Here is an 18385-nt window from a genome sequence, read left to right on the forward strand (position 1 = left end):
GCATTTGCACCCATATAAACCCACATGTGTATGTACAGACATCTAAATGCAAATATCCACCACAAGATGAGGGAACAAAAACTCATTCATGAATGTGACATTATACAGCAGTGAAAATGAATAAGCCATAACTCCACATAATATAAATGAATCACAGCTATAATTGAGAATCAAGAAAATCTCAGAAGTTGGATAGAACATAATAGCCCCCCTTTAAAAAAATACAGAAACAGCTCAGCACAAAAATATTGCTTAAGTATATGCTATACATAATAACACTACTATTAAAAAGCAGGATTCTTCGCTCAGTCTGCTGTAAGAAAATACTATGGTTTTCGGAGCTTACAAAACCTATAAATATATACTTGACAGTTCTAGAGGCTGGAAGTCTAAGATTACAGGGCCAGCATGACTGTGGTTGGCCTCCAGTGCAGGCCCTCCTCTGTGTTGTATGGGTGGCTTCTTGCTGTGTTCATACCTGAGTGAGAGCTCAAAGGGGAGGCAAGCTCTCCCACGATCTTCTAAGGGCACTGACTTCCATTCATGAGCGTTCCACTCATGATCTCAACTAATAGGAGTTATATCCCGACACTGCATCTCCGAATAACCCCACATGGGGAGGTGGGATCTCAACGTCTTGGAAAGTCTATAAACCCAAAGGGAATAAAAATGAAAAGACAGATGACATCAAACTTACAGGAAAACAAAATGAGGAGTGGCTTAGTTAGGGTTTCTATTCCTGTGCAGAGACACCATGACCAAGGCGACTCTTATAACGGACAACATTTAATTGGGCCTGGTTCACAGATTCAGAGGTTCAGTCCATTATCATGAGGGTAGAAACATGGTGGCATGCAGGCAGGCATGGTACTGGAGGAGCTGAGAGTTCTATATCTTGATCCAACTGCATCCAGGAGAAAACTGTCTTCCAGGCAGTTGAGAGGACGGTCTCTAAGCTCACCCTATACACTGTCACTCTGCCTCCAACAAGACCATGCCTACTTCAACAAGACCACACCTCCTAATAGTGCCACCCCCTGAACCACACACATTCAAACCACCATGGGAAGGAGTCCAGATTCAAGTAAACATTGCCAGTGACATCATCAAACAATTTTCAGGGAACTGGCCTCATAGATTCTTGTGAAAATGAACAGATGCATAACTAACTAAAGTCAGCATGAGAGAAAGCATGTGGAGTCTGTACACACTCATGATCTATGAAAATGGACACTTGAGCAAATAATTTTGTAAGGAGAATTTATAGCTTACTGCCAGTGATAGATGCTCATGGATACTATATAGAATAATACGGTACACGTGTCTCTTTAAATCCATACTAACTAGAAAAGGATGAACAGAAATGTTCCCTCTCATGGGTGACATTTGACATTTCAGTAACATAATATATGAGTCATTCTACCCAAAGGGATGGAATGTCCGCCAACTTCTGTGCTGTCAAGCTTGGACCTCGTCCCGATGACCATTTTGTTTCAGGTGACTTTATGCCAACTCTTCCATGTTTTTTCTCCTGTTTTCATCCTGTTAGAATTCAGTTACTGCATTTTACATTAAAATAATGATTTTTTTTTTTTTTTTTTTTTTTTTTGCTGGCATCGAACAATGACAGGCATAGCTGCCCGAATTCAGGGGGAAAATGCCTGTCATTTACCTCACATAACTTTATACATCTTGATTCAGACAATTAAAAATATAAGACTCGAAGCCTGGAATCTCATTTCAGTAGAGTAGTTGTGCTCTTTGTGAATATAATTCAGACAGTGTGGTCTTCTTTGATCACTGACCAAACTCAGCAGATGTAACTGAGGCACTAAAAACATTAGCGCTCCTGTATATGTCCTTGTATACAGAGGCATTAGCACGGGGTGGTTCGCAGATACCACAGATTAGTCTAGGAATACCTTTATGTGCTTTGCTCCAGCACCTGTATCTACAGAAAAGCAGTTTTTCCGTCTTTGGGTCTTTCATACAAATGGATTGGTTTTCTGCAGATGGCATGTTTCACGCAAAGGATATAGCTCAGTTAAGAGGCTGGTTTCTTGGTACATAGCATGGATGCCCAGGACCCCATAAACCGGACCTGTTTCAGGACACTGCCTGGTGTCCCCTGACTCCGGAGGGTGTGAGTGCGCAGGAATGCAGAGATTCAGGGTCATCTGCTTTAAAACAAGTCAATGCCAGTCTAGGAAACAGGAGATCCTGTCTCAAAGAAAGAAAAACACGTTCTCTATAATATTGTAAAATTTCATCGCAAAATCTTTAAAACTTCAGGGTAGAGGTGATTGCTTACCCGTGCTCAGCCTTGCCAGTCCCAGAGCTAGGCAGTAAATATTTGTTGAATGGATGAGTGTCCTCCCATTAGGCAATGAGGTTGCTTTAGCAATCGGATCCCTTAAATGGCATTATTTACTTGCTGAAAATGTGTTTTCCATATTGGCTAAGTTGTTTAATTTACATAGGCCTGCTGCCACACTGCCCTGTCACAGATCCACTGCAGAGCGTGCCCACAGCCTTTCTGACCTTCTCACATCTAGAGCTGTTGAGAAGCAAAGCCAGCTGTATCCATTTTGATTTCACAGCCCAGCCCAGCCCTGCCCCATCCCGCCCCTCTACCTCTCAATTGCAATTCTTTGATTTTCAATGCAGAGATGACATGCCCCAGCCTGGCCTGCGATTCCATAAATGCTTTAGCTTTAGGTTATAAACAGACTCGAGTGGAGTCTTGTCTGCCTGTTTACTGGACTGTTTTAGAGGCTGCTCAAATCCAAATGGCCAGGGGGAGGAGATGGAAACTTAATGCGTTTCAGGCTTCAGTGCCTGAAGGTAAGGGAGACACTGGGTTTCCCACTGCAGGTGAGCAGAAAAGACCTTTGAGCCTAAGCCATCCTGTTTTTCCCCAGCAAATATATATCATGCTCAAATGACAGGTTTTCTGTCAAATGCTGAATGAGACCCGCCTATCCAGGGAAGTTGAGCAATTCTTTGCTTGTTCAATACTTTAATCCTCAGCTCAGTTAAACAGAAGCTCCGGCACACAGAACAGAAAGTACAGCAAACATTGGGCATGCCAAACACGATGGGACTTTTTTGCTGGCATCACTCTGCCCTTCACCACTCCCCACTGGAAGAACGAGTTTTAAAGTTCTTTCTCTTGCCCAGGAAGCTGTTATTCTTATGGCAAAAGGCTGAGATCAATCACTATGCCAGATCCACGTCATTTGAAAGCATGACACAAGGGCAGGGATTAAGTTGAAATTTTAAGATGTAAAGTGTTATAATGTGAAGGAATTGGTACTTGTTGACTATATCCAAGGATGGTTGATGTACTTGGCATTTTCCAAACAATGTAATTCATTTATGATTATTTACGAATGGGAATCGGAAAGTTTTGAGTTGAGCTCTATGTTAGACACTCAAAGGAAAGAAAATGAATTGTCCTTAAGAAGTCTGCAAAGAGCTGGAGAGGCTCAGTGGGAAAGGTGCCTGCAGTGCAAGCATAGAGAACGAAGAAGAATCCGTGTGAAGAACCCCAGAGTGGTGGTACAGGCTTGGCATTCCAATGCTGGGGAGGCAGAGACAGGCGGATGCCTGAGGCTCATAAGCTAGTCATCCTAACCTAGTCAGTGAGTCCCGGGTCAGTGAGAGACTGTCTCGTAAAATGGACAGCTCCTGAGGTGTAATACCTGGGGCTGTTCTTTGTCTTTCACATGCATACACATCTGAACTCGAACAAATACAAACATACGCACAACTCAACAGGTTCACATAGGTCAACATCGTACCCATGAGAGATACAGGTAGCATCATGGAATGAACATACAATAAGTTTTGTGTCATTGTATTATCACTGTGTCTCAGTAATGTTCCCTTATGTCCTGGTTAGTTTTTGTTATTGTTGTTGTTGTTTTGTTTTGTTTTGTTTTGTCACCTATACACAACCTGGATTCCCGAGGGAAGGGGGATTCTCAATTGAAATTTTGCCTTGATCAGATTGGCCTGTGAGCATGTCTGTGGTAGACATTGTCCCAGTGGATGATTTATATGGGAGGACCCAGCCTGTTATGAGGAGCACCGTCTCTAAGCAACTGGTCCTGGGATGCATACAACAGCTAGTTGAGCCTGAGCCAGAGGGTGAAGCAACGGGCATTTGTTTGTTGTTTCTACGTCAGTTCCTGCCTTTACTTCCCGAAATGATAGACTGCCACTTAAAACTTTAAGATGAAATGAAGCCTCTCCTTTTGTGTTGGCTTTGGCTAGAGTGACTTACTGTAGAAACAGAATGAAAAAGTGATCCTGCCAGTAGGAAGCAGGAAAGGACATTAGACAAGAGTGTCAAGTACCAAGCAGCCGTGGCATTAAAAAAATAGCCAATTCAATGATAGACGTGCTGAGATTTTTCTTAGTAAAGCAGGACATGTTTGGCTGGAGAAGCATCCAATCCATGGTAGTGGAACCAGACCAACTCATCTTGTCTGGCTCTGGTCTGTAGTACAACAGCTCCAGGCAGAGTTGTTGGGGAAGATTATGCAGCCAAAACGAGATGGATAGTGGTGTCAGCAATCAAGTGGAAATGGCCCACGGGAGCTGCAAGTGATCTGGAGAGTAACATGGCAGCCATGGTCACCCTGCAGAACAGCAGGCGTCCTAGTAGGTCTAGACATGGCTATGTCAGGTTGGACACTTGTGGTACATAGTTAATGGCACAATTGGACATAACTGAAAGACAGGAAGCCTGAGGACCGGCTAGGAAGCTATTGTAGAATGCCAAGAGTAGGTGACAAGGACCTGAAACAAAGCAATATTGAAGAGGTCATGTTCAAAGATGCTTAGTAGACAAAAGGCATTATTTTTGGTGGGCAATGAGTATGGAGTTGGGAAGAAGATGGAGAACATGCTTAAAGAGACCATCATCTGAGACGTGGGATGTATATGGAGCCTGCAGCTGGCAAATTCTCATCCAGTAGCTAGGGCATGACTCAGATAGCACAGAGCGAAAGCATCATCCTCGGTCAATATTCTTACCACCCCATTTGAGAGTTTATTCCTTCCATTGATACAACCTATGCTTTTTACTTCTCAAAGGAGAAATGCTCCTACCAGTGACAGTTCAGGCCTCCGGTGAACTTGAAGCTATGGCTTCCAGTCATGTGTGGTCTTCACACAACTGGCTCTGGACCAAAAATTTGGGCCATCCTGGCTCTAATCATACATAAAAGTGAAATGTGATCCACTCTAAAAGAGACCTGATATCAAATCTGGTAGATGAAGACATTTGGTGAGATTCAGAAGTGCACTGATGAAAGGCCAAGAATAGGGTTTTAAGTAAGCAGCACAATTATTTTCTCTTCAAAAGAAAGACAAACTGATGTCAGCAGGCTACATAGTTTAATTTTGATGTGTGAACATCCTCACATAATTGCTTCAGAGGATGTCTGTTGGGGAAAATGAATATATATCTGTATTCAATTTAGCTATATTTTCTCAGATTACAATATTGTCCAACTTTTAACAAATAATAATGCTGATAATTGGATAAAAGAGAATTCATGATGGCATGCTTTCTACTACTTTTTTGCCCCTTAGCAATTGGTTTTCTTGTACATTTGCACCCTATCTTATAGAGTTGTTATATTTTAGGAATTTAACATATTTTTAAGATAATGATCCAAACACATTAACCAAACCCAGTGAAAGTTCAATAGAACAAATTCATCATCAATCTTAGCGAATCTCTTTATCTTGTTCTGATTCCATATATTTGGACAGACAGTAAGAAGGTAGAAGACATTTGCTTAAGTGAAATGATCCAGTTTTTTTTCCAAATAGCATCTTGTTTTCCATTTTCTATTGAAGGGATAATTTGACAAAACTCGTATTGTGCTGGCAGTCAGTAAGGGCTATGACCAAGAATGAGAGGTCTGGAGTCACGTGATATGGAATGCCAAGGGGTAAGCATAATGGCAGCTGCATTGCTCATTAAGCTTTCTGGAACACAGGCGTGTCGTTTGTGTGAAAAGGATAAGACTGAGAACTATCCATCTTGGTTTTGTGGAGATGTGGTAGACCAAGTGAGTATTAGGCACTTGTGAAGACTGTGAGAGATGATAACACAGACTCTCTTGTTTAGTGATGGTCTTACCTATGGCAGCATAAGAATAATAGTAATAGTTGTGGTTAGCAGCCTTAGTTAATAATAGCCAGAAGCTTGAAAGAAGCCAGATGTACTTTAACAGAGGAATGGATACAGAAAATGTGGTACACTTACACAGTGGAGTGCTACTCAGCCATTAAAAACAATGACTTCATGAAATTCTTAGGAAAATGGATGGAATTAGAAAATACCATCTTGAGTCAAGTAACCTCAAGGATGCTTCGGTCCTTCTTAGAAGGAGAACAAAATACTCAAGAGAGGAAAGACAGAGACAAAGTGGGGAGCAGAGACGGAAGGAAAGGCCATCCAGACACTGCCCCACCTTGGGATCCAGCCCACATACTGACACCAAACCCAGACAATATTGCAAATGCCGAGAAGTGCATGCAGACAGGGACCTGATATAGCTGTCTCCTGATAGGCTCTGCCAGAGTCTGACCAATACAGAGGCGGATGCTCACAGCTAACCATTGAACTGAGCATGGGGTCCCCAGTGGAGGAGTTAGAGAAAGGATTGAAAGAGCTGAAGGGGTTTGCAACCCATAGGAAGAACAACAATATCAACTAACCAGACACCCCAGAGTTCCCAGGGACTAAACCACCAACCAAAGAGTATACTTAGAGGGACCCATGTCTCCAGCTGCATATGTAGTAGAGGATGGCCTTGTCAAGCATCAATGGGAGGAGAGACCCTTGGGCCTGGAAAGGCTTAATGCCCCAGTGTAGGAGAGAAGGGTGTGTGGGTGGGTGGAGGAGCACCCTCATAGAAGCAGGAGCGATGGGATAGGGCGTTTCTAGAGGGGAAACCAGGAACGGGGATAATATTTGAAATGTAAATAAATAAAATATCCAATAAAAAATAAAATTTCTCAACAATATAAAAAAAGGATACATTTCCAAAAAGCAAGCTAAATCCTGACTCTCACACCTAGCTATAAAACCCAATGAATGGCTTATGTTACGAATTAATGAGGGAACAAAAGCAGTCACACTCATGACTCAAAGACAACCTCAGCACCATATTCACAGTTTTGCAACAAGAAAGATGATTGTGAAAATGAAGGCAAGGCTCTCGTCCATCACAGAAGAAGAGCCATTGTGTGTCTAAGGGACAGATCATTATGCCTTAAGTTAAGGTATGGCTATATCTGCATTGCTATTGGTGATCCATGGCTTGTTGAGTTATAACACAGCTTCCACAGAATCAATATTAAAGAATGAAAAGGGAAGAGTGATATAGATAACATATATTTCCCCACTGATGTACAGTTTGCCTTTACACATATGTGGTAGCGTTAGCATTTCTGGAACACAAATAACATATGCGACATTAACATCCCCCAAAGAGCTTAAATCAGAAAACACATGAAAAAGAACACAGTACATGTCTGACTCAACGGGGCTGCTGAAAGCACATTGTCCTTGCATTAGACAAACCTTGATTCCAGTCCCACTGTTTATCAGATGGTTGACCTTGCAAGAGGTATGTAGCCTCTCTGCCTTTTGTCGTCCTTATCTATTATTTGGGTAAATGCTCCCCAAAGTTCCTCTCAGTCCCATCTGGAGATTGGAACCGCTGACTGTTGATGTGAATTTTAATGTAATGTCTCCTCTGGATAATCTATCCCTGGATAATTGAGGTGAGGTTACAAATGAGCAGTGTGATTTGAGTTACTGACTTAACCAATCTCAGCAAATGACAAGTCATTAGGGCCTCTGAAACGTCACCACTTTCCCGCGCTCGCGTGCTTAATGAAATGCTAATGTAATTTTGCTAAACATGCAGCAGTCGTCATTATGTGTGATGGATTGGAGACATGAGTTTTCAATGGTAGTAAACTGTCATAGAAATAGTGATTAAGCACTACAATTACGGGAACACCTACCTTTTATATTAGACGAGATCAGGCTCATTCGAGGTAGCATGGCCGTAGATTACCTTTTATATTAAAGAGCCCCTCCACCCCTACCCCCAGCTTGTGTCAGTTAAAATGGAAACAGGCTAGAAACCGGAGGCAAAGGGTGTGTGTTGAAAGCTTGGCTTAAGAACATTCCTGTAGTAGTAAGTTGTTCTCTAGGTAGATGTAAACACATATCTGGCTTCTTAGAGGGCCCACCAATAACCCAAAGTCCATCAGAGTGAACTCTGGGAACTAATGACCTGGTTGGTCTGATGTACACACTGCTAGCTGAAGGGTTACTTACAGGAGCTTGGATGATACCAAAGCAACAATATCAACAGAAAGTTTAGCCCAGCCTGTGTGAAAATTTCCCCATAGCTATATGGGGAAGAGATGGGGTCCCTTCGTTGGTTACCTTCCCACAACTGATACTCGTGAGAGCATCCCTGGACCATGTGTAACCAGGGCAGAGTCACATAGATCTGGCTTCTACTGGAGAATGTCAATAGTCAATGTGTGCATGCTCTCAGGGGGGTTTCTGCACGTAGCTTAGCTGCTCTGATGGAAACCAGAATATCTATTGAACAGGTTTCCTCTGTTCTGTGTACTAGACTAACTGCAAATTAAGATGAACTTAAGTGGTTTCCCTCTGTGAAATAAATGTCTCTTACAAAATTAAAATTTTTATTTTACTTATTTACTTATTCATTGTGTATGTATGGTGTGTGTGTGTGTGTGTGTGTGTGTGTGTGTGTGTGTGTGTGTTGCATGGTGCATGTGTGAAGGTCAGAGGACAATGGGTGGGAGTCAGTTCTCTCCTTCCACCACATGGGTCTTGTGGATGGTCAGATCTTCAGACTTGAAAGCAGGTACCTTTACCATCTAAGCTATCATGCTAGGCCATAAAATAGCATTTTAATGCATTATTATAAAATTTAAAACGTTGTTATTGAATAGGAGAAGTGCAGAACTTAATAGCTTATCATAATACCCCTGTCATTCAGATGAAGTCCCACATTTTCGATGGTTTTCAAAAATGCCCACAGGTGTCCTGGCTCAACCACCTTGTCCTTTAAGAAGCCATGTCCTTGACTTTGCTCCTTATTTATTAAGGTCTCCACAGACTTATCACAAACTGCATCTTTGCACAGTAAAAATTTAGTCTGGAGTGGTGCTTTTTAAAGATTTGTGTTATTTTTAAGTGTGTGTGTGTGTGTGTGTGTGTGTGTGTGTGTGTGTGTGTGTGTGATTTGCATGTATGAGTACAGGTGTTAGAGGTGGTGGTGAACTGCCTGGTGTAGGTCTTGGGAACGGAACTCTGATCATGCTTTTAACTGCTGGGCCATCTCTCCAGCCTCTGGAATGCAATGTTTGTTTGTTTGTTTTTTGTTGTTGCTTTGTTTTGTTTCCATCTAAATATTCCTCTTTATTTTCACTCTTTTTGAAAGTAGTTTGCTTTGTTTCAGTTTATTTCTAGGATCATGTATCATAGAGCCACAGAGCATTCTAGCAGTCTAAACCTTCCATCTCTAGACATTTAGGTACTCCAATTGCTTTCCTTAGAGAGTGGGATTAGATGCCTTGGTGATACGCTCCTCAAAAGGAATCAAAGAGTGTCTTATGATCTTCATTTTTTGAGATGCTGGCTGGCATTGATGTTTCCTGCTAAGATTCATCTATTTATTGGAATTGTTTTAGGCTCAATATTCTAGGAAAGGGCCAATGAAAATCATATACAAACACTAATCTGTTGAAATCATTTTTCAGTACTGATGGTTGTGAATATTTGTTACTTTTCCAACACTAATTAATTTCATTTCACATTATTAATTTCGCTCTACCTAATAATTCCATGGACACTCTATTATCTGGGTAATATGGAGAAAGTTTAATTCAAAGCTGGTAAACTGTTGTTAGGTACGGTGGTACACTCCATCTCATACAGAAGACTGGGACAAGAGGATCACAAATTACATGTTGCGTTAGCCTAGGCTACATAGATGTAAGCCAGCATGGGCTATAAATATCATAATATAATCATATGATCTCAACAATAGCAATAACAAAACACAAAGCCAACAAAATGATCTCCCATTGTTTGAAGTGGCCATGAACATTCACAACTATCTCAACAAAATCCCGTTCAAAGTGTAAAATGAAGAAAAATAATTTTGAGCCAAATTGTATAATAAAAACTAAAAGCCAAGTTCCTTATTACAGTGTAATTTATTTATGTTTAAGCACTTGCTTGTATAAACGGGAAGCCAGCATAGTATCCTTGAGGATATGCTAATATCCTTGAGAACCTTCTCAGTGAGGTCATCCTATCGTATAAAATGCACATCTCAGGAAAACGTTCACATTGAGCTTTTCAATAGGCTTTTGTTGACTTCGGTCTAGTTCAGTTGCAGACAGTATTTAAGCTAAATTACTGAGAGAAATACAGACTGTTTCTGTCATGTTCTCAGACTTGAAGGTCTGTGTTGTGTAAACTGATGCTCTTTTTAAGTCTGGAATAGCATGACTTTAAGACAGAGAGCATCTTAATTTTGGCATTGTTGGTCACTTGAGCTGGTATACAGGACACTGTGTGGAGGACAGTTAGCAGCATTCCTCAGATCTACTCATAGATGCCAGTGGTATCTTCCTTTTAGGCCAAAATGTATCATTAAACATTGCCAAATTTTCTCTAGGGGTAGAAAATCAGTGCTTACGGCATAGATAAACTTTGAACAAATGAAGAATGTGCCTGTAGGTTACGTAAAAATCCCTAGTACTTCCTTAAAACCGGCAGAGCTTCCTTCTAGAAAACAGCAGAAGAAAGTGAGTGTAATGTGTATATTTGGATATCTTTGCATGATATTTAATGACTATATATTTTTGTAATATATAATTTTGAACACCTGATTTGCTGTTTATATCAAACATATTTCTTATGTAAAAGAGAACTGGAATGAGATAAAAACCATCTATATTTCTGGCTGCTGAACTTAACTTATATTTACAATTGATGTTCATTTTAAGATTTTGATCTTCAGGTATTCTCAGTGATGTTAACTGTAGAGTTAACGTGAAATAAGAAAAATGTTTATTGTTGATTAGAACATTGTATATAAGGCTCATGACTATACTTCTTGAATTCTGCCCTCTCCTGAAATTCCCCTTCTCTTTCTTAAAATATATTTATTTTTCTTTATTTTTCTTTATTTTTTATTCTTCTTTAAATATTGAATAGTTTATTCAGGGCATGGGGAGGGGAGTTAAGAGGGTAGTAGGGGCAGAGAGAGGGGGAGAGAGAGGGGGGGAATAGAGGAGTGGAGGCTGGTCGTGAGCACGTGGGGGCAGGAGAGAGTGGGGGCAGGAAGGCAAGAGCAACAGAGGAGCAAGAGAACAAGAGAGCAAGAGAGCTCTTTATTTTTTAAATTCAAATTAAATTAAAAATTTCAAAGCATAGTAAGGCATACCTCTAATTCTAGAACACTTGGTTTGTAAGGCATTAGGTTTGCCAAAATTTCAAGACCATCATGGGCTACATAGCAAATTCAAAGAAGCATGAGAATATAGAGACTCTACCTCAAAAAACAAAAGAAAAAAATTGCCACATCTTAAGTGTATTTTTATCTGATACACAATGTATTAGTCAGGGTTCTCTAAAGAAAAATAACTTATAGAATAAATCTATCTATCTATCTATCTATCTATCTATCTATCTATCTATCTATCTATCTATTAGAATGGCTTATAGGATGTGGTCCTGCTAATTCAAAAAATGGCTTGCTGTGAAAAGAAAGCCTAACAATCCAGTGTGCTGACTGGTTTTGTGTGTCAACTTGACACAAGCTGGAGTTATTACAGAGAAAGGAGCCTCCCTTGAGGAAATGCCTCCATGAGACCCAGCTGTAAGGCATTTTCTCAATTAGTGATCAAAGGTGGGAAGGCCCATTGTGGGTGGTGCCATTCTTGGGCTGGTAATCTTGGGTTCTAACAAGCCAGGGGGAGCAAGCCAGTAAGTAACATCCCTCCATGGCTCCTGCATCAGCTCTTGTCTCCTGACTTGCTTGAGTTCCTGTCCTGACTTACTTTGATGATGAACAGAGATGTGGAAATGTAAGCCAAATAAATCCTTTTCTTCACTACTTGCTTCTTGGTCATGATGTTTGTGCAGAAATAGAAACCCTGAATAAGACATCCAGTAGTTGCTCAGTTCACAAGACTGGGTATCTCAGATGGTCTTCAGTATACACTGGAACCCCAAAGAAGTAGACACGAATGCCAATGAAGAGATGGATGTACTAGCAAGGTCAGAGCAAGGAGGCAAAGAGAAAAAGCTTTCTCCTTTCATGTTCTTATATAGGCTTTCATCAGAAGGCATGCACCAAATTAGAGGCAGGTTTTCCCAGCTCAAAAGATCTGGATTAAGGATGTGTCTTCCTACCTCGAAGAACCAGATTAAAAAGTAGATCTTCCCACTTCAATTTAAGCCAAAAAACCCTCACTGCTGTGCCCCTCCAATTTAGGGTTTTAGGTAATTCAAGGTGTAATCAATTAGACAATCAAGAATAGCTATCACATAGAATAAGATGAGATCTGAGCTCACTACAGTGAGGTAAGCATAGCTGGAAAAGCTATGGCAAGAGGGCCCATTGAGCACAAGAATTTAAAGTCACTCAAGTAAATCAGAAAGGCCTTGTCTTAAAAATGCAAAGATAAAGTTATATACACGAATGGGGCCACCGTGTCTTATTTTGATTGAGACACACTGTGTAAGGTTTAAATTAGGTTAAACTTGATTATCTCATCAAACTTTCTCACTTATGATGAAACCATTCAAAGTCCCTCTTTTCTAACCTTTGGAGGCCCACAGTGTATTATTATATATGTATTTTAAAACAAACCCAAACATTATCATGTTTTTATCCACAAATTGTTTCAATGTTTCTGTAAAGGTAGACTTTAATTTTAATATTAATGTAATCTGTAATATTTTTTATCTTATACAATGATTAATAACTTTCTTAAAGTCATCAGCTATCCAGTTGCTATTGAAGGCAAATGACAATTTAAATTCAGTTAGTGAATGAAATTGTATCAAATCTCAGTTTGGGAGTAACATTGTTTTACTCACAGAAGTAGGGTCATCAGCTTCAGAAATTTTGTTCAAACAAAGTTTGGCGATTTTGGAAGGCAGCATCTTTCACACTCTGAAACTCACACATTTGCCTCTGGACGAAACCAGGCAGATATTCAGACAGCAGTGTATTCTGGGCTTTTCTATTCTCAGGGAAGCCCTCTGGTGGTCAGATGAACTTTGCATGGTTTCCTTGGTTATGTGTATAGTGTGCGTTTGTGTGTGTGTGTGTGTGTGTGTGTGTGTGTGTGTGTGTGTGTGTGTATGTGTGTGTGTGTGTGACAAAAGGAGAGAAAGAGGAAACAGGAAAGACCTTGAGGGGGTTGGAAGTGAATGCTAATGTTTTTCTTTCCCCAAACACAGAAGCATTGTTTGGTCCTATATAGTCGTTAAATCAGTGATATTAGCTATAGTGAAGGTAGAGATGTTGACTAAATGAAAGCCAGCGCAGAAGATTATGTCTTGAAAGCTCTAGGACTATGCTCTCTAGGTTAGCTTAGGGTTCAATCTTCTAGCTTATGAAGTAAGAAATCATAATAAATGAACTGTCTATCTCTTATAATGTTTCTTTCTGATTGTTACTGTTCTGTAAATGGAAGTTTTCCCACCACCTGTTCCCCAAGGCTAATGTTATACACCTATTCCAGTTAAGGTCGTCTGAACTTGAAATTCTTGAATAGAAATGTAAACATTCTGTTATCTTTCGATAAAATGCTTGCAGCACATTAAACATTAATGTTACAGGTATTTATTCAAACATATTTACAGAAAGCTTACAATAGACAACCTATTCTTTTGAAGTTAGGATGAGGGGAGAATGGAAAATATGTAATTTCTCTTTAAAAATAGTCATTACAGTGTGGGTGGCAAGATTAGCAAAATGTGACCAGATTTGACAAAAAAATTTAAAAAATCATACCACGGTTTAAAAACAAACCATAAAAAGGTATTAAGATGATACAGGAAAATATATACACAATAAATAAACCACACACACACACACACACACACACACACATGCCCCCACACACAATTATTAGTAGTTGGTATTCTTACCTAGTATCAGTAAATATATAAATTATAGTAAGATGGGTATATATACAATATGATATATGATACATATTATATATGTAATATACACTGCCTCATTCATTCATGTGATGCTGGGAAAGAATTGCTATTAACATCTTGATTTTATGTCTGAGTAAATAAAGACAACAGAAGTCTGTAACTTGCTCAATGGTAAACAATTAATTCTTCACCTGAAATTGAACAGACTACTCAGATAGGTTTGGTATTTACACAATAAAGTAATATTCATAATTTATTGTTATTAGTAATTGGTTTTAAATTTTACATTGAGTACTTTAAAGAGTTCTTGAAGGAATAAAGATATTTTCAGTGCTCTGCAAATTTAATAACCTCGGACTTAAGAAGATGTAAACTCTTGAGGTAGTTGGGAGTGAATACTATTGTTTTTCTTTCTCCACAGACAGAGGTATTGTTTGGTCCATCTAAAGTTGTTAGATTAATGATAGTGCCAGCTAGAGTCAAGGCAGAGATGTTGACTAAATTCAGCCCAGTACATTTAGGATATCATAGAGGGGAAGTCATGACATACTTGTTCCTTCTCTGCCTGGCATCTTTCACTTAACATGATTTTCTCAAGCTCCGGCAGTGTTAAATATTGTAAACTCTTCTTATTTAAGGATGAAGTAATATGTGTGTGTGTGTGACTGTGTGTGTGTGTGAGTGTGTGTGTGAGTGTGTGTGTGTGTGTGTGTGTGTGTGTGTGTGTGTGTGTATGGAGTGTGTGTGAGTGTGTGTGTGTGTGTGTGTGTGAGTGTGTTGTGTGTGAGTGTGTGTGTGAGTGTGTGTGTGTGATGTGTGTAGTGTGTGTGTGTGTGTGTGAGTGTGTGTGTGTGTGTGTGTGTGTGTGTGTGTGTGTGTGTGTGTGTGTGTGTGTGTGTGTGTGTGTGTGTGTGTGTGTGTGTGTGTGTGTGTGTGTGTGTGTGTGTGTGTGTGCGTGTGTGTGAGTGTGTGTGAGTGTGTGTGTATGTGGTGTGTGGGTATGCAGTGTGTGTGTCTGTGTGTGTGTGTGTGTGTGTGAGTGTGTGTGAGTGTGTGTGTGGGGGCATGTTTGCCATATTTAGTTTATTTATCCCAAGGTGGATAATTAGAGTTTCTCTGCCTATTGTGTTTTGTGGATACTTTATGTTGGACAGGGGATACAAGTATCTGTTGGAAATCTTGTTTTGAGTTCAGATGGGTAATACCCAGAAGTAGAATTTCTGGATCACGTGGTAATTCTGTTTGCAACATCAGAGGGCTGCTCAAGCTGTTTTGCATGGCAGCTGTGTCACATTGCATTCTCACTGACAGAATTCTTTTTACTTTTGCCAATACTTTTTGTTGCCTTTAAAAAATGACTATCACTCCATCATCCAAGAGATGATGAGGAATTATATTATTATGTGGTTTTACTTGTATTTCTATGATCTTGAGCTAATTTGTGTATAGCTGCCGTCCATTTGCATGTCCTGTTGGGAGAAAGGATTATTTTGCCCTTTGAAACAAACATCACTGTTTTCCATAGAGAAAAACTGATGTAATTTAATTTGTTGCAATGATCATGCCTGAAGCATTCATTGTGAAGATATAACTCGGTTACAGGATATACACCTCCTATTACTGAATACTAGTTTGCATTAATAATCCAATCATGTGTATGTAAAGCCCAGTATATGAACTATGAAAATGATGAAATTTGCCCCAACAGGGATGCAGTGGGAAAGGGAATACGACTGGTTAATCATAGATGAATCTGATTGATTGAGGATCATGAGAGGAATCACCTGAGACTCAGAGAATTACAGTTCTCAAGATCAGCAGCAGGTTGATCAGCATTTGAAATGGATGAAAAAAAATCTTATCATCTTTCTGACTATAACATTTATAATCTCTGCTTTGGGGATTGAGAAAGCTTAGAGAAACTTGGCTTTGTAGCTGCACTTTAAGAGTGGATTAGAGTTATGTAGAAAATAGTCTCTCTTGTCTCTCATTGATTTGTCTACTGTCTGTGCTATGCTTTAGGAGTAGGTTGATACAACTCATGATAACCTGGGACCCAAAGAGGAAAGAAGGGAGGCAAGCCCCTGAATGAGGAGAAGAGCTAAAAGCTCCATTGACCCCCAGGTCAGCCACAGCAACCTACTTCTTTTCGAGGCAGGTTTCCAATTAATCAGTTAGGCAGAGTGCTCTCTCTGATTATGCTGACCCATGTCCATTTCCCAGGTACCTTAGACCCCACTTTCACCCAGAGTAATTGGCCTACAGTGAGTCCCTTGAAACCATTGAATGTTTTTTCCCTACAACTCTGTGTCCTAATTGTCAAAAAGCGAACAATAATGTATTGGTTCTGAGAGCAACTCGAGGCTGCGGAATTACTTAGTAAAAAAAAGGATTATGAATTGTTCATAGACAATCTGTTTAACATCACCAAGAAAGCAAGAGATAGGAGACACCATAGTCAGTATTATAGAGTTTTGGAGACATTGCCTTACCTAAGGGTGGCTAGGCATGTATGGGGCACATGCTCTGTGGCATCTGAATGTTCATTTCCATACGGAATTGTTTAAAGTCGGGTGTGCCTCTTTAACTAACCATAGAATCAGGCAGTTTTATATCTCATTCATTAATTCTTGGCAAACATTGAGTCTACAGAGCACTATAGGCATCAGCATGAAGTTGTGTCTCGTGTTCTATTCAGAAGGACCGGGGGTCAGGGATACACTGATATCTTGGATGGTACCTTTGTCAGGTAATATATCAAGGTCTCATCAAGGACCAGCTCCTCAACTGACACACAGGAGAAACATGCAGCTTAAAAGATTCTCTGGAAAAAATGCTGCCAAGAGCTTTATTAAAACAAAAACTTCACACGAATTAAATTCAGAGTTTCTGTGGAGAACACTCCATAAAATTTCAGAGAGCTCCACCCAGCAGTGAAAGCAGGTAGAGAAGCAGACTGAAGAAGTCATGTGATTGGCTTCAGCTAAATTTTTGCCTTTTTTGAGGATGGTGTCATGAGTTGGTTACCTGTGATTGGCAGAAATTCAGCTCCTTGTGATGGATTAAAGCTTCCTCTCTTTATGAGGAATGTATATTCCCAAGTTAGGTTGCAGCTCCTTACGCAGGAACTCACACTACAGGCAAGCCCAGGGGCTCTGATTTTACCACCTTGATTTGACAAAGCAGAATTAGAGGGTGGGGGGATACAGGAGATAGGATAGACCACGATCTTAACTCTGTCACCAACTGAGTGATTTGTAGCAGAAAACATCTCCTCTTGAGTCCTAGTCTCTGCATTTGAAAGGCAAGAATGTTAATGCATGGATTCTACAAGTAGTAAAGTTAGTCGAACTCTGAATATTCTCAGAAATTAGCAGTTTATGTTTCTGGTGTATAACATTTTTGTTTTACATAAGGGATGACAAGAGCAAAGACAATTTGCATTAGCTTATGTGTTGAGGGAAATATGGATGGCAGAATTTCCCCAGATAGGGATAAGTAAATGTAATTAGACAATATTCAATACATATGGTAAAACTGGGATTAATATTATGCACATTTGCAAAGGAAGTGAACGAGAAGGATGCGTTGATGTTTTCTAGAAAACTCCCTTGAAATTCTTGCTGTATCAAAATAACTGAATTGAATGCAAACTTAGAGGGTAAAGATGATTAAATACAAGACAAATCATGACATAACCGAAGAGAAGGATGCAAACAAAGTAGGATTGGGTTGCGTACGGGAGAATCTCAGGGAAAAACTATTATGAACTGTCAAAGGCGAAATAAACTTCACAGGGAAGAAGTACTTTCTAGAAAAAACTGCATTCAAAGAACAAATTAAATTACAACGATGAAAAAGAAATTATGGACAAAGAGTCCATGAGATGGCTCAGTGGGCACAGGAACTGCCACCAAGCCCAAAAGGCTTGGCTTCTATCTCCCCAAGCCCACAAGACAGAGAGACCTGGCTCTGACACAGCCGCCTTGACCCCAATCTATGTGCCATGGCATACATGTGTATACCCCAACACCATGCATACTAAGTAAATAAATAAAAGGAATTATGGAAAAGGAAACTGGGGATGAGTGGAAACAAAGTGAAAAGCCCAGC

Source organism: Rattus rattus, chromosome 1, assembly GCF_011064425.1.
Source record: "Rattus rattus isolate New Zealand chromosome 1, Rrattus_CSIRO_v1, whole genome shotgun sequence".
NCBI lineage: Eukaryota > Metazoa > Chordata > Mammalia > Rodentia > Muridae > Rattus > Rattus rattus.